The sequence below is a fragment of the Aotus nancymaae genome, unplaced genomic scaffold (genome assembly GCF_030222135.1).
Source record: "Aotus nancymaae isolate 86718 unplaced genomic scaffold, 86718_ANA_hifiasm-v0.15.2.pri h1tg000022l_1, whole genome shotgun sequence".
Lineage (NCBI taxonomy): Eukaryota > Metazoa > Chordata > Mammalia > Primates > Aotidae > Aotus > Aotus nancymaae.
The window spans coordinates 48,126,794-48,150,557 of NW_026988435.1; the positions used below are offsets into that span (position 1 = coordinate 48,126,794).

The 23,764-nt window shown below is 44.0% G+C and overlaps 1 protein-coding gene across 2 annotated transcripts in view; it reads left to right on the top strand.

Moving 5' to 3' along the window:
* The window catches only part of PCBP3 (poly(rC) binding protein 3), a 290,673-nt gene that overhangs the window by 66,724 nt on the left and 200,185 nt on the right, over positions 1-23,764 (top strand). For both annotated transcript variants that reach the window (XM_064380239.1, XM_064380246.1), the window contains exon 2: positions 8,069-8,106. The gene's annotated coding sequence lies outside the window, so the exon portion shown is untranslated. The remainder of the gene's footprint in view (positions 1-8,068; positions 8,107-23,764) is intronic.

Consider the following 23,764-nt stretch of genomic DNA (forward strand, 5'->3'; position numbering starts at 1 on the left):
GTTCTTATTTTCCTTATGTTTTAAAAATATAATGTCCAGTTGTTCTAGCACCATTTCTTGAAAAGATTATGTTTTCCTCATTAAATTGCCTCGGAAACTTTGTCAGAATCACTTGTTTATGTGTGTGTGTTTTAAGGATATCTGGGATTTGTTTTAATCCTGTGTGCTAAGACGAGACATAGAAATACTGTCATGAAGGAAGAAAATCTGTGTACTCACAGCTCCCTGGAAAACAGGAGCACCGCTCCCAGGCAGAGCCATACGGGAAGTACCAGGTAGGTCAAGAGGCAGAGAGGGAGCAAGGCGACGGCGTGGGCAGAGAAAGCCTCACTGTGGTCTCCACGGGAGGAATGGCTGAGGCAGGGGAGCAGGCTTAGGAATGGCAGTTTGAATCATTTCAGCAGGGCCTTGGGTGTAGAGTCTGTCCCTAGTTGTCTGGTGCCTGGCCTTGTGGTGATTGGGGCAGGTGGAGAATGGTCCCACGTGAGAGGAGGTGGTTGGGGTGTGAGCTCTGGACTGGTGGCTTTGTATTTGAAAGGTGCTCTAGAGTGGATTGTTTACTATTTCTAGGAATTGGCTAACTCTGGGAGGGCAGTCCCTCCAGGGTCAGCAAGGCACCCTGGATGTCAAAGCATCAGATACAGAAAAGGAAAAACATGGTTAATACTGTGTGCAGACTGTTTCTAGACTCTATCCTGGTCCATGGGTCAATTTATTTATCTTTATAACTAGCTTTATAATAAATCTTGAAATCAGGCAGCATAAGCCCTCCCATTTTGTTTTTCAGACTTCTTTGGCTGGTTTATTTACTCAGTATTTTCATATAAATTTTAGAATTCGCTTAGATGAAGTCAGATTCGGTTGGGATTGTACTGAATTGATAGATCAACTTGTGGAGGTTGATATCTTGTTAAAGGAACTGTTTGGAAGGGATGGTCTAACTGTTCCTGAATTGAGGGTTAAGCATTCAGTTTTCATCCTTGTGTATACTGTTAGCTCTATATTTCAACTGTAGGTCCTTTATCAAGTTGAGAAAGAGTCCTTATATACCCAGGTTGCTGAGGATTTTTATCATGAGTTAATACTGAATTTTGTCTTCTCTATATCTATTGAGATGATCTTATGGTATTCCTCCTTTGTTTATATGGTGAATTACATTGATTGCTTTAGAAAACAATAGTAGTAAGCCAATTGCATTTCTGGGTTAAAACCCACTTTGTCTGCATGTATTTTGTTTGATATTGTTGGATTTTTGTATGCTAAAATTTGAGAATTTTGTCATCTATATTTCTGAATTATTGATGTATTTTCTTGTAGTGTCTTTTTCTGGTTTTGTATCATGTTAATACTTGCCTTATAGAATGAATTGGAAAGTATTCTCTCATCTTCAATTTTCTAGGTGAGTTACTAAGAAATTGATACTATTTCTTCTTTGAATATTTTATAGAATTCGCCTGTGAAGTCATCTGGGTCAGCTCTTTTCTTTGTGGGAAGGTTTTATCTCGCATGTAGTTTCTTTGGTATACATATAGGGTTATTTAATTTTCCTTGAGTGAGTTTTGATGGTTTGATTCTTTTTTTTTTTTTTTTTTGAGATGGAGTTTCGCTCTTCTTGCCCAAGCTGGAGTACAATGGCGCGGTATCGGCTCACCACAACCTCTGCCTCCAGGGTTCAAGCAATTTTCCTGCCTCAGCTTCCTGAGTAGCTGGGATTACAGGCATGCACCTCCACACCTGGCTAATTTTTTTGTATTTTTAGTAGAGATGGGGTTTCCCCATGTTGGACAGGCTGGTCTCAAACTCCTGACCTCAGGTGATCCGCCCGCCTTAGCCTCCCAAAGTGCTGGGATTACAGGTGTGAGCCACTGCGCCTGGCCAGTGGTTTGATTCTAGTAAGAACTGGCTCCATCTAGGTTGGCAAATTGACTGACATGTAGCAGTTCATAGCATCCAATTATTATATTTATGTATTTATTGAGGTGAAATTCACTTAACATGCAATTAGCCATTTTAAAGTATACAATTTGGTGGCGTTTGGTGCATTCAGAATGTTGTACAACCACCACCCAATTTCAAACTTTTTCGAAACTTTTTTGTTACCATGGAGGAATACTTCACACCTATTTAGTAATCACTCCTCATTTCCCCCTTTCCTTATGCCCTGGAAACCACGAATCTGCTTTTTGTCTCTATAGACTTGCCTGTGCTAGATACTTCCTTTCACGTCTAGCTTCTTTCACTTAGCCTAGTTTGGAGGTTCCTCTGCAGCACATGTGGCTCTTCAGCCTTTTGATGTCTGCAGCAAATTCCGTTGTATGGCTATACCAAAGCGTGCTTACCCACTCATTTGCTGATAGACATTTGGGTTGTTTCCCCATGTTGGCTATTGTGAATAGCGCTGTTATAAACAAGTATCTGCTTAAATCTGTATTTTTAATTCTTTTGGGTCTGTACCTAGGAGGGGAGTTGTCGTATGGTGATTCTGTGTTTTCTTTTTTTTGAGGAACTGCCAGACTGGTTTCCACAGTAGCAGCACCGTTTTTCATTTCCACCAGCGATGTATGAGGTTGCCTATTTCTCCAGGTTCTCGACGTTTCCGTTAGACTTTTTTGATTATAGCCATTCTGGTGTGAAGTAGTATCACGTTGTGGTTTGCCCTAATTGTCTGTATAATATCTTCTGTATCTGTGTAATGTTCTGTCTTCTCATTCTTGATATTGGTAATTTGGGCCTTCTCCCCCCTTTTTTTTTGGTTAATGCAGCTAGATGTTTATCAATCGTATTTACCTTGTTAAAGAACCAACTTTCGGTTTTATTTTCTATATTTTTTACTTCTATTTATGTCTTTTTAGAGACAGAGGCTTGCTCTGTAACCTTAAACTCCTTGGCTCAAGTGATCTTCCTGCCTCTTCCTCTTGAGTAGCTAGGCGTACAGGCATGTTTCACCATCTACAATGCCTGGCTAATGTAAAAAAATTTTTTTTGTAGAGAGTAGATCTTGCTCTGTTGCCCAGGCTGGTCTCAAACTCCTGGTTTCAAGTGATGTTCCCACTTTAGTCTCCTGAAGCAAGTATTTTTAAAATTGCTTTTCAGCTTATAGATTTCTATTCTTTATTTCCTTTCTTCTGCTTACTTTGCTCTGTTTTAATAAGCTTAAGTAATTGATTTGAGACCCTTTATTCCCCTAATACAATCATTTAGTGCTATAAATTTCCCTCTTAGTACTGCTTTTACTGCCTCCCACATATTTTGATATGTAGAGTTTTCATTTTTGTTCAGGTTATTCAGGCCAAAATGCTTTCTAATTTCCATTGTGTTTTTTCTTTGACCTATATGTTATTTAGACATGTGCTATTTATTTTTAAAGTATTTGGAAGATTTCCCAGATACTTTTTTGTTCCTGATTTCTAATTTAATTCCATTGGGGTCAGGAAATATTTTTTTTATTCCTTTCAAGTTCTATTGAAACTTAAAAAAATTTTTTCAAAATATGACCTTTGAAAATATCTCATGATCACTTGAAAAGAAGGTATATTCTGCTATTATTGTGTGCTCTATAAATGTCAGTTAAATAATGTGGGGTGATAATGTTATTTGAGTCTCCTATATCTCTTACTAATCTTCTGTGTAGGTTTTTACAAAATCAGTTATTGAAAAAAAAGTGTAGAAAGCTCCCATTATAATTGTGGATTTCTCTATTTGGTGTGAGGGGGTTGCTTTATGTATTTTTAAGCTCTTTATTAGGTGTGTGAACTTTTAGGGTTATTATTTTCTCTTGATAAACTGACCCCTTGATTATTACATAATGCCCTTATATACTTCTGCTAATACTGCGTTCTCTGAAATCTACTTTTTTCTGTTATTAATATAGTCACTCCAGCTTTCTTTTGATTAGAGTTAACATGGCACATTTATTTCCCATCCTTTTTCTTTTAACCTATGTGTATGTTTGTATTTAAAGTGGGTTTCTTGCAAATAGCTTATAGTGTGGTCTTATTTTTTTATCCAGTCTTAAAAAGTGCATTTAGATTGGGATGCTTATACTGTTCATATTTAATGTGATTATTGGTATGGTTGGGTGTAAATCTGTCATTTTGCTATTGGATTTCTATTTTCCCACTTGTTATTAGAGTCCCCTTTCCTCTTATCCTCCCTTATTTTGGATTGAGTACTTTTCATAATCAATTTATTACCTTTACTAGCTTTGTTGCCCACACAATGGGTGGGTTCAGTTGCTTGGCCACCAATAGTACAATGAGCTCAACCAAGGAGGATTTAACAAGGGAATCTAAAATTGCAACAAGTAAGGAGGACACCAGGGATAATTCTCCAGAGTAGCGCTTCCTGAATAAAGCTGAAAACACCATTCTGAGGCTTGTCAGCTGAATCATTGTATGTAGAAGGTAGAGTCAAGGCAGCACAGGCACAGTTGTCAATCACGCGTCTACATACTTCACAGGTGTACGAGATGGCAAATAAGCTCCTCCCTGGGTGGAGTTTCTAGTATGGTAATGAGGAGAATTTGCCAGAGTTCATCTCCAACGGAGGCATCTCTGGATCGAACTGGTTTTCATTTTGCCAGCGCTGGGCTTTCTTCTTGGAACTTTTATTAAACAACAACACAGGATGCAACAGTTACAAGTGGATACTTTTTCATAGTGTGTGCCTGAAAACCTGGGGGCCCTGGCTTGCAGCTTATTAGCTTTGTCGCTGTTTTTAGAGGTTTCTTTAGGATTTCTTGTATATTTCCTTAACCTATCATAGTCATCTGCAAGTTATATTATGCCAGTTCATGTATAGCGTCAGAACATTACAGAAGTATACTCTCTCTCACTTCTGGCTGTTACATTATGCTCTTATCACCTCACTTGGACACTGTCATAAGCCCCACAATACATTGCCTTTTTTGTTTTTGCTTTAAATAGTCTATTATATTTGAAAACAATCTTAAAAAATTAAGAAAAAAAGGCTTTTATATTGTATATATTTTCTGTTTCCATGGTTTTCACTTCTTTTTATAGATCCAGATTTCCTTCTGGTGTTATTTTACTTTTGTATTTTGTACTTCTTTTAAGATTATTTGTAGTTCAGGTATGTTGGATTATGAATTATTTTAGCTTTTGTTAGAAAAAGTCTTCATTTTACTTTTATATTTGAAAGTTATTTTACTATGTATTCCAGGTTGATAGCTTTTTCTTTCATTACTTTAGAGATATAATTCAATTGGCTTCTGGCTTGCACTGTTTCTGAGAAGTTCTCTGTTTACTTTGTCTGTGTTTGTTTCTTCGTACATGGTTTCCTATTTTAAAAAGTTAATTATATGGTGTATATCTAAGGTACACAATATTACGTTATAAAATACAGATAAGAAAAAGGTTCCTGTAGTGAAGCAAACGAACGTGTCCATCATCTCACATAGGCACCCATTTTTGTTTTCTTTTGTTTTTCTGTGGCAAGAGCAGCGAATGAGTTGGTTTTAGCTGCTTTTGCCTTCCTGTTTCTTTTTTTCTGGCTTTAACATAGTTTGATTATGATGTGCCTTGCTTTAATTTCCTTTATTTTTTTCTCCCCCTCTGGTTGGGGATTGCTGACCTTCCTGAATCTACGGATGGGCTTATAATTTTCATCCATTTGGAAAAGTTTTTGTAATTATTTTTGTCTGTTTTAGAGACAGGGCCTTGTTCTGTCACCCACGCTGGGGTGCAGTAGTGCAGTCACAGTTCAGAGTAGACTTGAATTCCTGGGCTCAAGTGAGCCTCCAACCTCAGCCTCCTGAGTAGCTGGACTACAGGTGTGTGCCGCCCGCCATGCCTGGCTGATTTTTAAAAACTTTTTTGTGTAGATGGAGTCTCACTATGTTGTCCAGGCTGAGCTGAACAAGGGCTCTCAGAGTGCTGGAATTACAGGCATGACCACTCTGCCCTGCCTTTTGTCATTACTTCTTAAAATAGATTTTTGTCTCATCCCATCCTCCACTTCTGGGTCTCCAATTACACATATATTTTTGTCTTCGGGGAGTAGAGGTTCTTTCTCTATGTTTTATTTTAGATAGTTCCTGTCTGCACAGATTATTCTGTCTGTACATTGACGCATCTTTTCTTTTGTGGTCTAATGTGGTGTTAATCCCAGTCAGCATAATTTTTAAAATCTCAGATGTATTTTTCGTCTGTGCATGCTCGATTTGTGTCTTTTAAAAATATGTTTCTTGTCTCTCCTTTGTATTTTATGCTTCCCTGTATCATCTTCTACATATGCAATGTATTTCTAATAGCTGTTTTATATCTATCTATCGATCAATCGATCGAAATGGAGTCTCACTCTGTCGCCCAGGCTGGAGTACAGTGGCATGATCTCAGCTCACTGCAACCTCCTCCTCCCAGGTTCAAGCTATTCTCCTGCCTCAGCCTCCCAAGTAGCTGGGATTACAGGCACACACCACCATGCCTGGTTAATTTTTGTATTTTTAGTAGAGACGGGGTTTCACCATGTTGCTCAGGCTGGTCTCAAACTCCTGACCTCAAGTGATCTGCCTGCTTCTGCCTCCTAAAGTGTATAACGGTTGTTTTAATGTCTTTGTGTACTAATGGTCTCACTGTGTAATTTCTGGGTTTGTATCTTATTGATCAACTAATCTCATCATGAGATACATTTTTGTGCTTCTTTGCATGCCTAGTAAGTCTCGGATGGATGAGACGTTGTAAACTTTGTATTGTTGGACTCTGTATTATTTTAAAATATTTTGAACTATGTTTTGGAATGCATTCAAGTTACTTGGAAAGTTGGAGACTTTGGCGGCTTGTTGCTAAGCTGCGTTGAGCATTGCCTAGCGTAGTCCTGCAGCTTAGTCTGCTGCCGCCGTGCTCCTGTTACTGAGGCAGTGCCCTTCGAGTGATCAGCCTAGCGTCCCCTGTGCTTCAAGGCTTCTGTAGTCTAGTTGTTGGGAGTATGAACTCTCTTCAGATCTGTGTGAACCGCAGCTGTGGTCTGTCCTTTTTCTTTTCCTTGGTTCTTTCCCTGGCCTCCGGTAGTTCACCCATTCACCTGTGCCCGTCCATGTCCAGGCGAAGACTCCAGGGAACCCACCACAGACCTCTGGAATGTTTGTCTGTGCAGGGCATTCCTTTCGGGTACTCTGCCCTCTAATTCTAGCTGCGGGGTCCTGAGTGCAGTGCATCCTGATGAGACAGTGCTACAGCCCCAGCCACAGACGTCCAGAGATGTCGGCTGTAGGTCTCCTCTCTCCTCTCTGCCTTTGCCTCCCTGAATTCTCAGCTCTGTCTCCAACTCCTCTGGCTTTGCCTGGGTTCCCCCTTCCTGTGCTGTGGCCTGGGCACTCTCCCCAGGCTGTAATCTGCAGCAACCGTAGGAAGCATCACATTTGTTTTCCTTCTCTGGGGATTGTTGTCCTGTGCTGCCTGCTGCTCCAGGTCTGATTTTCATGTCTTTTGTCTGATTTTTTAAGTGTGGTGGGAGAGTCACCCCAGTTGTACTCTTTCTCTGTCACAGTTGCCACGGTCCTCTGTCCAGGCTTCCTGATATTTCTTTAGTCTTTGGGCATCACTGAACAGAGGCTGTCTGTCTGTCTGTGGGAGTCTTTGTGTGGTGTTTACCTGCCAATTCTGTCTGCACAGGGAGACCCCTTGGCCTGTGGTCCAGGTAAAGGCCCTTCAGGGTGGAGCCGAGACTGTGGGTGTCCTGTCCTGTATACCTTCCCTGTGTTCTCACCTTGCCCCACAGATTAAGAGGGATTTGAGAATCAGCTGTGCCCCAGACTTCCATCAGGCTGAGGACTGTGGGTCAAGGTTCAGGGGAGCCTGAGGCTCTAAGTCTATCAGTATCCTGTATGTTCCAGACTCAGTTTAGAAATGAATCACTTTTTGGAATTCTTTTTCTGGGAAACTACCTTTGACCTTCCCAATAACTGATTTATGGGCATGTGTTTTTAATAGATGACTTCGATTTGATAAAATTTTGTATCTAAGGTGATAGAGGATTGTGATTTCTGTCTCTCTTTGGAAAGCCTATGCCCAGTTTTAATTGTTTTTTTTTCCCCTTGAACTGTTTACAGGACTGTCTGCGAGAGAGAGGCTTCTCACATGGTTCCGTGTAAGTAGTGCTTCTTGTGATGCTGTCACAGGTTATATTTTTAGACTACGTGACTCTTTCTGTGTCAGCAGAGTTTAAAGTCTTACACTCATGGGAAGCTATGTCTCTGCTGACTCCCTGGATCCTGGTTTCACGCTTCGTGAGGAACCTGCCTCAGTTTACACTACTGCCAAGAGCGTGTAGTGTGAGTAACGTGCATTTTCCCTTCTTGCTTCTGTAGAACCAAGATTTTTAAAGAGGCAGTTTCCTCCTTCTCTGATAACCTTTCTCCACAGTTAACCTGACCACGTAGACCAGCAGGAGCCGGGAGCCGGCTGTTGGTGCCTTTGTTCCTGTGCCGACAGCGCCTGCCGCACGCTAGTGCCTGTGTGTGTGGCAGCTGTGATGGCCCCACAGTGCCTGCAGCCACAGGGTGTGTGGGCGACATCTGTGGAAAGGACCCTGCACCGGCCAGCACACGGCGGCACACACCTGTCTCAGACACCGCACTGTGGTCCCGATTCTAGTTCGGTCAAACTACCTCGAGATGACTCCTTTTAAAATTATCCTAAAGATGTCTTTCTTTTTCTAAAGCTTATAAACATTGTTTTCAAAACATTTTCAGCAGGAAACTTGGTATTTTTTTGCAGTTTTGCATGAAAAACAAATGTCATCATGATGGCTGCTAATGCTGATGAAGTACCAGCCATCATGATTCATCACTTCCACAAACTCGCTCCCTTCATCCTCCCAGTGCCCCTCTGAGATAGGGATCGGTATTCCCTAATGCTTGGCGAGGTGAAGTGACTCACTCAGGTTATCTTGATGCCAGTGGTGGGGCTGGGATTTGAGCCAAGCCTTCCAACCTCACAACAGCAGAACAAGAAGAGCCGCCTTGTTGACGGGATGTTGGTTGGAACTCTCAGTGTGACCTGCCTTCCTGATGGGCTTGATGGTGGCCCTGGGCTACTGTGAGGTACTGAGCACAGTGCTTCCTGATGCGACAGTGCTGCAGGCCTGCCCACTGACTTCCAGAGATGTCAGCTGCAGCAGGACGGTGCCCTGGTCAGAGAGATGGCATGGGGGGTTGGCATGGGGAGCCCCACAGAGAGATGGCATGGAGAGTTAGCATGGGGAGCCCCACAGAGAGATGGCATGGGGGGTTGGGGTCTGTGCATGTAGGTGCTTGGGCTTGTGGGTGATTGGAATCTGGACTGGTATCATAAGAGAAGAGTTCTTACTAACAAATTACTCGAACACAGACTTTGTTTTTTCCTTCATTCATTCAGCAGATGTTTACCATGTGTCCGTGATGTACCAGGCACACTGCCAGAATCCTGACATCGGCCGGGGGGATAGAAAACATCAGTCTAGTCAGTGAGTCCATCCCGTGGCGTGTCACGGGGTGACAGTGGCTGTGGAGGACACAGGGAAGGGCAGGGTATGAGAGTGCTGGTGCTGTGTCAATAGGCTGTCAGGTCAGCCCTGAGACACGGGGCATCTGCACAAGCCTTGCTGGAGGTGCAGGTGTGAGCCCCTTGGTGCAGGAGGTGAGGGGCTCCAGAGCCAAGGGGGGTTGGAGCAGAAGCTCGGGTCTGACGTGCCTGGTATAGAACGGTGAGGAGGCTGCGGGGTAGGAGGTGAGAGCGCAGCTGCGGCACATCAGGGGCCTCACAGGTCATCCTGAGGCCGCTCTCAGTCCACGTGGTATCGAGCAGGGTGGATGTGGGAGTAGGGAGCCAGCCAGCTAGTCTCTCTGTGCTAAGTTATCGTCGTGGCTTTAACTAAAGCTGCTGTAATACCTGCTTCTTAGAGGAATCCAAATCCCTATTGCCTTGGGGCCAACTTTGTAATCTTACAATCTGGGTCTAATTTTCACCAAAATCTCAAGGGAAGAGGCTCTGGGACTCAGACAGATAAACAACACCGGTTATGTGTTGTTCCCATTTTCTCTTCAACTCTGGTGTTGTCCAGATTCTTCGTCTGAGCCTAACGGTAGGCTCTTCAGACCCAGCCTACAGTTCTGGAAATAAACCAGTGTGGTGGGGCGGGGGCGAGCCCGGGCTGGGTACTCACCTCGCACAAGCCGTGCCCGGCAGCCAGGCTGAGAGGCAGAGGTGCAGGGCAGGAGCCTTCACCTGCCAGCACTTGGGTTCTAGAGGCTGCAGCAGGCAGATTCTGGAAATTCCCTGAGGCCTTTTATCAGTAAAGACAGGGAACTTTTATGGGCACCTGTGGCCTCTTCTGCTGATGGGAAGGGAGGTGCTGTGAGCACTGAGCAGGCTGGAACAGAAGGGCTTTCCTCTTGTGGGCTGTGTCGAGTGAGTCCTGCAGCTTCCTCCTGGGGGATTCTGGGGTGCTGTGATGAACCAGAGCGGAACCCATCTGAGTGGATGTTTCCCAGGGGAGCCGGTGGTTTTAGAAGCACTTGGTTTTTCCATTTCCATGTCTCGGAGAGCTCTTCCCACTTCCTGAGAGAGAGAGATGGATGCAATCCTCCATAGAGCAGCACAGGCGGGCCTTCCCTGGGCTGTGTGGTCCATGCAGACCTCTGAGGTCTCACTTTATTTTGCAGGTAAGGTCCCATCTCCCATAGCTGGTTAGTGCCAGAGCCCACTCCTAGCCCCATCTGGGGGCTGTTTTTCAGCTGCAGCAAGATCAGGAAAAAGAAATAGTAATGAACACTTTGTTGAAGATTTTTATTTACTTTGAGGTCTTTTATTTCTTGTAATACTGAATTGGTTATTTGCTTCTTAGAGTTTTTTTTTTTTTAATTACCTTAAGATAACAACTTCCATTATCGAATTGAAAAACATGAAAAAGAATTTAAAAGTTCATCTATACTTAGCCCATACTTAGCCCTAGTGCAGACAGCAGCTGAAGGGCATCAAGGGACTGTCCCCACCCCTTCCTGTCCGTGGCCCTCTGGGTGCCCCCCATCTTCATCAGCCCACCCCTTCCTGTCCATGGCCCTCTGGGTGCCCCCCCATCTTCATCAGCCCACCTCTTCCTGTCCATGGCCCTCTGGGTGCCCCCCATCTTCATCAACCCACCCCTTCCTGTCCGTGGCCCTCTGGGTGCCCCCCCATCTTCATCAACCCACCCCTTCCTGTCCGTGGCCCTCTGGGTGCCCCCCCATCTTCATCAGCCCACCCCTTCCTGTCCATGGCCCTCTGGGTGCCCCCCCATCTTCATCAGCCCACCCCTTCCTGTCCATGGCCCTCTGGGTGCCCCCCATCTTCATCAGCCCACAGCTCCTGGAGCTGCCCTGTAGTCACTTTTGCACACACTCTCTTTGCTTTGCCTCTCTCCTCCCAGCACCCATGTGGTAGAACAAGATCACAGCGTTGCTAGAGGCCACATGGTGTGCAGACTGGTCTCCTGTAATTTTACGACCAAGGGCTTGGATCCACCCACACCTGCCCCAGTCCCAGCAGCGCCCTCTTGAAGGATTGCTTCTGTTTGAGGTCATTCTGTTCTATCTGCTTCTCCTTCCTCAGATTTCTGATCTAATCAGATGTCAGTCTCAGCTGGTGTCTATGCCTCAGAGTGAAGGAGAAGAGAGTTTCTTCTCTGCCCCATCCTCCGACCCAAGGGGCCAAGTCACTTTTCCTCCCTTGGCCTTTCCTGCCCCTCAAATGCACAGAGTCCCTGCTGTGAGGTCAGGACAAGCCACCCTCTTGTTTCCTCAGGGACTTGCCTGGCTGTGTAGTCTATTGTGCTGTCTTTCTTTATGCCCTCCTCACTGGCAGGTCACTTCTGTTAGCATCCAGGATGACTTAGGAGCTCCCATCTTAAAATTAAAAAAAATTATTCCCTTGATCCTTGATTTTCAGCCATCTTGGCAAATTAATTTTACAGTGGCCTCTGCTTCCTCTTAAAAACCCACTAAAATGACAGGTAAAATGTTTTTAAAGGGCAGAAGTCACCAAGAAGTTGAGAAAGAAGGTGACAGAACTTTGAAAGTTGAAAGGCAGATAGACAAACAGATGAATAGGGCAGATCTGAACCTAGAAAGCTAAGAAGTGCATGTGAGTGTGTGTGTGGCATATGTTGTGAATGTGTGTGAAGTGTGTATGTGCATTTACCCACACAGGTCTGTGTGTACACATGCATGTATGTGTGTGTAGGTCAGTGTGTGCTGTGTGTCTGAAGTGCGTGTGTGTATATAGGTGCACACATGTGTGTGTGTGTATGGAAGGTATGTGCATACGTGTGTGATGTGTGTGCATCTGTTCTGCCTGTGTGTGTTGAGGGGACTGGGAAGCGAGTTTCTTGTGTTGCAGACAGCGCCCCCACTTCTTGGGAATAGTGTTACTGTGGACCGCCGAGCATGGGGAGGCGGCAGAGATAGGGCTGGCATAGGAAAGCAATGGAAAGCCTATCTGAGAAGCAGTCAGCCTCTCAGCCCTCTCCTACCCAGGATGGTTCTTCCCTGGAAGGTGAGCTGGGAGCCTGCCCCGTGCTAGGGGACTGTCCTAAATGAAAAGTAAGGCATGGCATGGCTTGACCCCAGCCCTTCCTTATTTGGCCTCAGAATACTGGGAACCTAGGAACAGAGACAGGAGGGAGGGAAAGGAACCACTGGGTGGGTGAAGAAGCTGGACATTGGGACCCTGAGATGTGGCTCCAAGAAGGGCTTGGAGGGTGCTTCCGGCATGAGTGGGTCTGCAGTGGTTGGCCCCCTGTCTAGGAGTTTGGAAAGAAATCAACCTAAGTTCATAGAACACCAAGCAAATCAGTGGACAGGCCCTTATTCACTGCGAGAAACAGAAACATTGTGAAGAGGGGAGCTCCAGCATCAGGTGTGGATACCAGGTGCACAGCCATCGAGGAGGTCCTGGAAAATGGGGAGGAGGGTGAGGTAGGGGCTTAGGAGAGTCAGTGCTCATCTTTTATAGCAGGAAGCTAACAGCTGATACATGAAATGGTAAAATCAAGAAGAGCAACACAAACTCAGTAAATAGAAATATGGAGATAAAGAAATGCCAAAAGAGGCACCAAGGGATGCTGCCGTGCAGATGAACCCGGAAACACACCAGATGAAGGAAAGCTGACACCGTAGGTAGCGTGCGGCATAAATTCATTTACATAAAATACCTAGAAGAGTTAAATCCATAGAAAGAGTTGATGATGGTTGATGATGGCCAGGTGTCTCAGTTCACACTTCCCAGCACTTTGGGAGACAGAGATGGGCAGATCATCTGAGCCCAGAGAAAGATTGTGATGTGGGGGCAAGGGAGGGGCAGGGCGTGTACGTTGCATGTCTTAGTGTCCGTTTCTGAATTCTCTAGCTGAGCTCTTTGTTCCGGTGCTGCTACACTGTTTTAATTATTTTAGTTTCATGGTATGTTTGCATATCTGATAAAGGTACCCATTATTTAAAAAAAGTTTTGATTATTCTTGGTTACCTACTTTCTAAATGAACTTTAGAATATTTTCAAGTTTAAAAAGTTAATCATATTGTGGTTTCTTTTGAAATGGATCAGATCTATAATTTAAATTATAAACAGCTGGTATTTTAACAATATTTAAATAGTTCCCTAAATAGAGAGTCCATCTTTCTGTTTACTCTGGTGTCAGCCTTCAGTTACATTTCATAGCTTTCTTGGTGTAGGTTTTATCTTTCAAACTCTTTTCCAACTAATTTGTGTTATTTGGTTATTGTAATTGGGGTTTTTCCTGTTGTGTTTATCAAATATTTAATATTATATAGGAAAACTATCAATTTTTATATATTTGAATGTGATCAAGTGTTAAAATGCTTTTATTTGCAAGAGGATTTTCAGCTGAAATTTTACTTATTTCGACCTTGACCAAATGCATTCACCATGAAGGATGCTTGCCACAGCTATCTGGTAAATATTCTTCATTAAGCTACAGAAGTTTTCTTTTATTGCCATTTATTAAGTTATATGTTTTTTAAAATGGAAAATGAAAGTTGCATGTCACTAAATGTGTTAATTGCTACTATTTAGATGATCACATCATTCTTGTTTTTGTCTCTTAATGGAGTGGATTCTGTTCCTGAAATTCCAAGTGTTGATTCTTGGAATAAATCCTGTTAGACCATACCGATACTTTTTGAAACACTTCCAGTTGTAATATGCTCCCAGTATTTTACTGGGACTGGAATAAGAGTTAACAATAGCGTTAGGGTAAGAGTGAAGGTTACCATAAGGGTTGGGGTTACTGTGAAGGTTAGGGTTAGAGTTAGTGTTACGGTTACTATGAGGGTTATGGCTAGGGTGATATTGCTCTGTAAGGGTCTTTTTCTCTAATTGTTATATGATTTTGGTGATATGTAAATGATAGCTTGCTTTCATAATATGATTTGAGAATCTTCCCATGTTTTTCTATCCTTTATTTAAATAACAAATATTTCTGTCATCTGTTTAGAAAAGCAAATGTTATCAGTCTCTGATAGAATTCTCCCTTTGATAGAATTCACCTGCCAAAGCCTCTAAGCCTGGAACCTATTCTGGAGACTGATTTTTGAGTGTCTATACAATTTCTACCATGGTTATTGATTTTATACCCGTTTTCTTATACACCAATGTTTTTTTCTTAGCAAATAGTCAATTTTAAGCAAGTTGTTAGGGTATACAGGTAAAAATGTATATATGTTATTTATAAACACATGTACATATATAATCTATATGTTGTGCTCTTGTCATTTTTCAGATTTTTTTAATTTTAAATTTTTATTTTTTTTTAGAGACAGAGTCACACTATATTGCATGATTGGAGTGCAGTGCCATGATCTTGGCTCACTGCAACCTTGAACTCCTCAAGCGATCCTCTCACCTCAGTCTCCCAAGTAGCTGGGACTACAGGCATGTACCAACACGTCCAGCTAATTTTTAAAATTTTTTAGGGACTGGAGTCTTGCTTTGTTGCTCAGGCTGGTCTCAAACTCCTGACCTCAAGTAATCTTCCTGCCGTGGCCTCCCAAAGCGCTAGGCTTACAGGTGCGGGCCACCACGCCGGGCCCAGCTTTTCAGTCATTTTACCGGTACTGTGCTCCTTTATTTCTGATGCTTATTTCAACTTTTTAGTCACATTTGTCAAATATCTTTGTTTTTAATTTCTTCTCCAAAATAGCTTTCAGTTATATTATTTATAATTTTGTTTACCATTTTATTAATTTCTCATTTTAGCATACATTATAATTCTCTTTTTCTTCAAGTTAATGCTGTTATTTTAATAGTTTTCTGAGAATATTTTCACTTATTTTCTAACTAAAGCATTTTGGCTCTCAATGTTCTAAGACACTTTTAACTTTGTCCTACTGGTTTTATGTGTACTGACCTGTTGTCATTCATGTTTTTATTCTTTAATTTAAAAGACTAATTTCTTGGTAGTCCTGTCTAGGAGGACTATTCTTTGGCTCTTAAGTTGCTACTTTTACAGTACCGCGTTTGGCCTGTGTGGGTCAGAGAGGGACTGGGTCTTTTGTGATTGTGGGTGTTTTGTAGGAGATGACTGTGGGGCTTGGGGGTGGAAGAGCAGCACCCACAGTGGGCATGTTACAGGCTGTCACAGAGATCAGGGTACAGTGTGAGCAGTGGAGAAGGTGCCCAGAGGGACTCCATGGGGCAGTATGCTGCCTGTGGTCCTGGGAGATGGAGTGATCACACGGAAGAAAGACAGTCTGGAGTTTGTGGGGAGAGCAGATAGACTTCTGTGTGAGGCCGGTAGGAGATGTGCCATGGAGGCTTTCAAAATTCTGGCTCATAGCCGAGGGGGTGGTGTGCAACAAAGAGCCATGTGCCGTGAGAAGAGTTGAACCCAGGGGAAAGGGTCGGCTGTGGAAACGCAGAGCTTCCCAGACCCACCAGCTTTGTTTAATAAGGTCAGACGTTCTTGTTGACATCATCGTTCCAGGGTGGAAGGGCTGGGCTCTGTGAGGCCCTCCCCGGCCTGGGCTCTGGGTGACCTGCCATTCTTGATGCATGGTTTCTGTCTCTCACTGTGTTGTCATGACTGCAGAGTTAGAAGGAGCCCAGGTGTACCCCGTGTGTTCCAGCCTGTGGTTGTGATGGGGGCAACTTCATTTTAAGAATTGGAGGCCCAAGTTTTGCTGACTCGTATCATGGTATCTGAGACCAGGTGTGTCTACCTCGTGCCAGGTGACCCTCTCTGCCAAGGAGCTGGGCCACGCATTCTCCTGCTGGGCAGCCTTGGGCTCAGCCAAAGCTCTGTCTTCAAGGATGAGGGGAGGAGGGGCTACAGGAAGAGCTTCTGCCTCCATAGGTGAGAATGAGGACATAGGAGGGACTGAATAGTGGTCAGCAGAGGAGGGAGTGAGGACCTGGGGGTCACCCACGCTTCAGAGTGAGGACCACTTGCAAGGGTGTTGGCATTGTGTGAAGACAGACGTAGTGCCAACACGGTGTTGTGTCAGCATTGTTCTATCAGTCCATTTTCTTACTGCTATGAAGAAGTACCTGAGACTGGGTAATTTATAAAGAAAAAGAGATTTAGTGGACTCACAGTTCCACATGGCTGGGGAGGCCTCACAGTCATGGCAGAAGGCAAAGGAGGATCAAAGGCACGTCTTACATGGTGGCAGGCAAGAGAGCGTGTGCAGGGGAGCTGCCTTTTTATAAAACCTTCAGTTCTGGTGAGACTTACTCACTACCATGAGAACAGCATGACAACAACCCACCCCCATGATTCAATTACCTCCCACTGGGTCCCTCCCACAGCACGTGGGGATTATGGGAGCTACAATTCAAGATGAGATTTGAGTGCAGGCACAGCCAAACCATATCAATTGCCAAGCCCAGCAGGCATCCTTATTCTAAGAGGAGCACCAGGCTGGGGGTGGGGTGAGCTCTGGGCCTGCTGAGCCTCCTGGACTCTGGCCAGCACAAGCCCTAGCATCCGTGGGCTCTGCTGCAGTGACACAGTGGGACACTGCCGGCTCCTCCTAGCCAAGACCCAGGGCCTGTGGGGACAGGCAGCACTGTTTCACTGTGGAAATGCAGGGCCCAGAACCAGGAGGGCCAGGGAAGACCTGGAGGCCTTGGCCTGCTGTGGCAGGGCGTTTTCACGTGCTCTCAGTCACAAAGGCTGCCGTCTTGCCCTAACCTACTCCTCGCCAGCCAGCAGAAGCTCTGCAGCCTCAGCGAATCTCAGTTTCTTTATCTGGAAATGGTGTAGTACACCTCTTGAGGGAGGACAGACTGCCCTTGGGGGGCCAGGGGTGGTCTTGTGGCACTGGGTCCTCCTTTCCGCCCTCCTCTGAGTTTTCTCCTTGTTGGCTGGGCGCGTCCTTTCCAGGCCCTCTTCGCTTTGCCTTTTTTCCCCATCACAGGGATCTGGAGAGCACTGTCCTCCGGAGGTTGAGATCAGATTGCAGCCTGGCATGGGGGGATGATCATTTTTCGTGATGACTCATCCCTCCTTCATGCCGTGCTGCCAGGCTGTCTGGCGGCCCTGCGTGCAGAGACAGTGATGGATCTGGAGAGCCGTTGTCGCTGGTCCGTGGTGGCTGGGGATGGCATGTCAGATGGAGAAGAGTTTCCTCTGTGTGCACATTTAGACAGGCGGGAGTCAGCATTTCTGTGTGCTTTTATTTCACAAATGCACCATCCATTCATTGGAGATGTGGCTGTCTACACTTGCTCGTCAGTGTGCATGGTGAGCTGCATCCACCCCAGACTCCTTCTCCTCCCAGGCCTCTGTCGTCTTCCTCTGCATCTGCAGTGGCACTGGGCAGCTTACTTCATTCTGAGCAGTGCTCATGCCTTTGCACCATAGGCCCTGTGTGAATTGTGTCACAGAGGCTACTCTGTCTTTGGCAATGAAGGGCAGTCAGCGATAGACTCCAGAAGCACCGAGCTAGGCTGAGGGTGTCCATGCAGATTTGTACATTGCTCCAAGTGCTCTGGCCGTTTTGCACTTCTGAGATACAGGCTGAGAGTCCTGCAGCTTTGTTCACCCTGGTAGTGAGTAAATGGATTTGACTTTACCCACCTGTCTCCCAGCCTCTGCCTTCGCAGCAGACCATGATGGGACTCCCCTGAACACGCTGTATCCACATGCACCTTCTTTGCCAAGCTTGTGCCTCCGGCAACATCCAGCAGGGCTGATTGCAGCTGAGGGCAGCTGTTATTGGGAGCACAGCAGTGAGCTGTTGTCATCTTTCCCTTGTGTGAAGCTGGCGGAGTCTGAGGGGAAGTCAGGGGAAAATAAGTGTCTGGCAGGGACCCAGCTGGGCTGGTGGAGCAGGGACTAGCCTGGGAATCCAGAGACTGTGTCCTGCTTCCGGCTCCTCTCTCAGATCGCCACGTGACCTCGCTGGGTTGTTTCCCTCTCTGCACTGCTTTTCCATCTGTGACACTGGGTCTCCTGACCTGCTCCTGTCCAGACCCTTGGGGGAAGCTGGTGGGATGGCACATTCAGGCTGCTTCACCTTTTACAAAGAGGGCAAGCACCCCCGGTGTCTTTGTAGGAACAAATGTATGACCTATGAGATGGATTCCACAATCGTAACTATGTTCCCTGCAGAAGTTCCTCACTTAATTTCCGTAGTTCTCCAAGGTCTTTGATATTAACCCATTTTATCAGTAAAAACAGAAACCAAAGATGAGTCAGCATTGGAGCAGAGAGTCAAGCCGTTAGTTCCCATTTTCCAGAACCTTCTCTATGTCACTTTATTAGTATTAGATTGTAAGAAGTTCCGATCTCAAGTCCTCATGGTCAGATTACCTTCCAGAGATTCGAGCATTTTACATGTTCACCAGCAGTTCACGAGAGAGCCTCGTTAGTGCCCCTCAGTCAGGCTGAGTCACCAGGAAGTGCCTTTTCTTTGTTCCAGCTTGAGAAGGGAGGAAAGCACAACAGATGAAGGCTGAAAGATGGCATTGGACCTGGCACAGGGATGGTCAGGAGGTCCTTAGTCACTCTGAGAAGGTGCAGAGGAAGCCAGATTGAACCAGCTTGAAGGGTGAGGAAGAGGGAGGGTGGAGTGGCTGTATCAAATGTTTGACTCTGAAAACTTGGGGCTGGAGGAGAGGTGTTTTGGTTGTATCTTTAATATGAGCTATTTGGATACGTGTAAAGCCTGAAAATGAATTGGTAGAAAGAGAAACTCTGAAGATTAAGAAGACAGCGAGCAGGGGGTGCTGCTAGACACTGGCCCCTGAGGAGTCAAGAGGGTGATTCAGAGGATGGAGAGGTGCTGCTTCCTGGGAATAGGGGTGTCCCCTCATGAGCCAGCATTTCCAGTCACTCAGTAACGTCCTTTTATAGCATGGTTTTCCCTCCAGCACAGGTGCGGTCTGGGTCAGGAGCTGCACCTCCTTGTCGTGCATCTACCCTCTCTGTCAGTCAGGAACATTTCTGCAGCCTCTCTGTCCTTTCATGACCTTGACGTTTTGAAGAATGGTCTCTTTTGTTAAGTAGACATTTCCTCCTTTTGGGCATGTCCAGGGACTCCTGTGATGGACTCAGCTGTGCGCTCTTGGCTAGTGCCTGCCTGCGTGGGACTGTGCTTCCCCAGGGCCTCACCTGGCCCGGGGTGGAGCGTCCCTGTGCCCCCGCTTTGGGACGTGAGGTTGCTGACTCAGTGCAGAGCTGTTTGCCTTCTCCTGACTTTGGTTACCACTCATGACTAATAAACCATGTGCAGGAGGCCCCTGGAAGACGATGCGGAAATCCTGCGTCTCGTGACTTTTCCCCTGGACTTAGCTCTGCGTGGTTTTTGCCTAGACCTGCCTTTACTGTGATGGCTGTAAGCGGCGCTTGTGCAGCTCCCCTGCAGACCTGGCCACCTGCTGGGAGCAGGCCCCTCCCTTCTTCCCTGCTTGCCTGTCTGTTCATCTTTCACCAGCTCCGTGTCATGGATTCCTGTGTCTTAATTCACCGCTGTCCTAGTGTCTCATTCATCACTGTCCTCGAGGATTTTGTGCTCAAATTCTCCTTGATTTGATCAGCAGGAGCCCTACTCCCAGCTCTTTCCCGCTTTCATTCCCACCATCCTTTCTCTTCCCGCTACGCTCCGCCACGTTTAAAACAACAGTTTCCTGAGGTTTCCGTATAATGTTTCAGGCCCATCTTGTACCTAAGCTACCCAGCCCTGGAGTCCACCATATCTTTGAAGGGCTCTAGTTCTTTGTCATGTGAAAGTGTCACTAAAGAACACTATCTGGGTACTAGGTCTGCTTAGTTGCTGTCGGGTGTCTTTGCTTCTAACCCCGTTAGGGGTCAGAGCTGGGAAATACATGCATGTACGCATACACACCTCTGTGCAAACATACGTGCATGTAAGTATATGTATCTGTGTGCACACATACATGCATATGTGTGCGTGTGTCTAAAACAGACGAGTCCCACAATGTCCTTTTCCTCCTGTTAGCCCCACCCCTTGTACATGACAGTGATGTTCTAAGGTGGCCTCTCACCAGCTCCGGGAGCCATTCCGCACATATCTTCCCAGCTCTGTGTTTAGTGACATCACGTGGTAGGTTGGAAATTGCCCACGGTGGGAGGGTTTGCATGTGGATGGAAACTGGCAAGCGCTGCAGACCGGGTCCTCCCTCCCACCCCAGGAGCTACTTCGTAAACATTTGCCAGCATACCTCTGTAGGCAAACACATTTTCAGAATTATCCCTCCATATGTGTGTTTTCTGTTTCTCTTCTTTCTCTTCTTGCTCACATAAAATACACATAATGTATCTTGCCACATATGCTCTCTTTTTACTGTTTTCGTTGTGAACGTATATAACATTACATTTGCTATTTTAGCTGTTTTTAAGTGTAAAATCCAGTGGATTGATTACACTCACAGTGCCACGCAACCACCTACATCTCCCTTTTTGTACTTTGTGTTTTCCGTTGAACAGCATCCCTGGAGTCACTCCGTACCAGGGCGGAGTGATCGTCCTCGTTCTTCCTTTTGCGTCCTCTGCTGCCTACTGCTGCTTCCTCGTTCGGGTTTCATAATGGTGGGATGGTTGCGTAGTTTACGATGCTTTGCAATTATACACAGTGCAGTGATGAATAGCCTTGTGCATTTGTATTTTCGTGTGACTGTATCTCCTGGAAAGGCCTTAGAGGTGTGATAGCTGGTTCAGTGGAATTGCTCCTAATTGGGTCCAACGTTTGCAAATCCTCTTCAAGGGATGGTCACTGCCCTCCATGACCACCCACAGCCACACCATGGGGTCTGTTCTTCAGCTCATGAATTTTTGCCAAGGTGATGGCTGAGCAGTGTAACTCAGTGTAGTTTTAATTTGCATTTCTCTTCTTGTGAGTGAAATAGAAGCATCTTTTCATATGTTTGAGGACATTTTTATGTTTCTTTTATTTTGCACATTTTTCTATAGGGTTTTTGGTCTTTTATGTCCCCTCAATTTAAACAATTATTTATTTATTTATTTATTTATTTATTTATTTATTTATTGGTATCTTAGGGATACTATTTATTTTCCTGTGGAATATGTTGCAAATATTTTCTTCAATTTAGTATTCCTTTCATATTTTCTCGTGTCATTTTGCTATGCCAAAGATTTTTTTGTTTTTATAGTTATATTTATCTATCTTTTATCTAGATTTTTAATTCAGAATTAGAAAGCCCTTTTCTACTCCCAGACTAAAGAGGGAACCACTCGTATTTTATTCTAGTACTTGTATAGTTTAATTTTTTATTAGTTTATTTTAATGGATTTTTTAATTTTTGATTTTTCTCTGTGAGATGTTTACTTTTCTGTTTCATTAACTTATGTTTTTATTTCTTCCTTTTTTTGCAGTTTGTGTTTCTGTTCTTTTTCGAGCTTATACTGGGTGTTTGCTCATTGATATTCAGCTTTCAAAAAATATAGATAAGCATTTAAAGTTGTACATTTCTCTCAAAGTACAGCTTGTGACAGTGCATAGATTTAGATATATAGACTTTTACTGTCTTTAACTTACAAATGTTGCCTTATTTCTACTGTGACTTCTATTTTGGCTTATGAGTTATTTAGAAGTATTTCTCAATAACAAATACACAGAGCTTTAAAAATCATGTAAAATATACATTTGTATTTAGATATAAATAATTCTAAGTATTTTAGTTTCTAAGTTCACTGCATTGTGGACCAGGTGATCTCTGTAGTCAAAAGGCGGCTCACACGTAGCCAAGTATATAAGTGTCCTGCGTACCTGAGAGTGACATCTGTTCTACAATGTTGAATCTGTGCTTTCTGTATGTATGGCCATTAAGCGAAGCTTGATAATCTTCTTTTCTGTCCTCATAGATACTTTTCTCTGTGGCTCGCGCCTATAACCCCAGCATTTTGGGAGGCTGAAAGCGAGAGGGTTGCTTGAGGCCAGGAGCTGGAGGCAAACCTAGGCAGCATAGCATATCCATATCTCCAAAAATGAAAAAAAAATCAGCCAAGCATGGTATTGTGCGCACCTGTAGTTCTAGCCACTCAAGAGGATCCTTGATCCCAGGAGGTCGAGGCTGTAGTGAGTTGTGATTGCACCACTGCATGACAGCCTGGGTAACAGAACAAGACCCCGTCTCCAAAAAAAAAGAAAAAAAAAGATGTTTCTCTAACTGATGCATCAGTCACTATGACAGTCATGTTCAAATATGCTGGTATGATTGTATTAATAGATTTGCCTATTTTCTTATATTTCTGTTCATTTCTGCTCTTAGGTCTATGTAAGTTTAGAATTGTTGTAGTATCTTGCTAATAAACCTTTTAATCTTTATGTAACGTAGTCTATCTCTGATAATGCTTTTTGCTTTAAAGCAAATTTTGTCTGATGTATTTGCCTAGTATATATATTCCCCCCACACACTTTTTTAGCATCTCTCTGAGTGTTTTAGGGAATCTTTTAAAATGGGGTGTAAGGATTTTTGTTTTATCCTCCCCCTACAATCTTCGCCTTTTAAAGACTAGAACATTTACTTTACTTTCATTTATTTTAATTATAATCTGGACTTCATTCTACTGTCTTATTTTGGACTTTCTGTTTAGCTCAACTTTCTTATTCTTTTCTTTCTTCTCATCTTCTGATTGACAGATGACTGTTTTACTCATTCAGTTTTCTCCTTCACTGTATAATTTTGGTTTCTCTTACCTTTGTGTTTGTCTAATGTGTATGCTTAATTTATCAATGTCCAGAATTAATCAGCACTCTATCCACATTCCAGAGAATGCAGGAGTCTTACAGTGCTTCATCTCTGGTAATTCTCTCCTGACTTGAATGGCATTTTCATGCTCAACCGCTGTATTTTTAATATCGTGCAGGTATCTCTATCATTTCACACACTTGGTGCCTGCTGAGATTTACTCGTAGCTCACCACATTCGTTACTGTTTGTTTCCACTTGTGCCACACATGATGCCTCTTCTAAAATCCATCGTGGTGAGAATGTGGGTAAAAAACGATTTTTAACTGAAAACTTCTACCTTCTTTTTTTCAAAATTTGTATTATATTTTTTATTAAATGAAATGTGTTTTACTTATTAAGTCATTCTGAAATTGTTTTACCCAAGACTGCTTTCCAGAATTAAATTTTAATGGAAAAATGTTGGCATGTGACATACTTTTCTTTAGAAAAAGCTTTGACTACAAGTTCAGGAGTAGCGATGTGTCTTTGTTCAACATATATTTATTATCATAATAAAAATGATTATGATAAGAATAGTTCAAGTACCCAGTAAAAAATTAA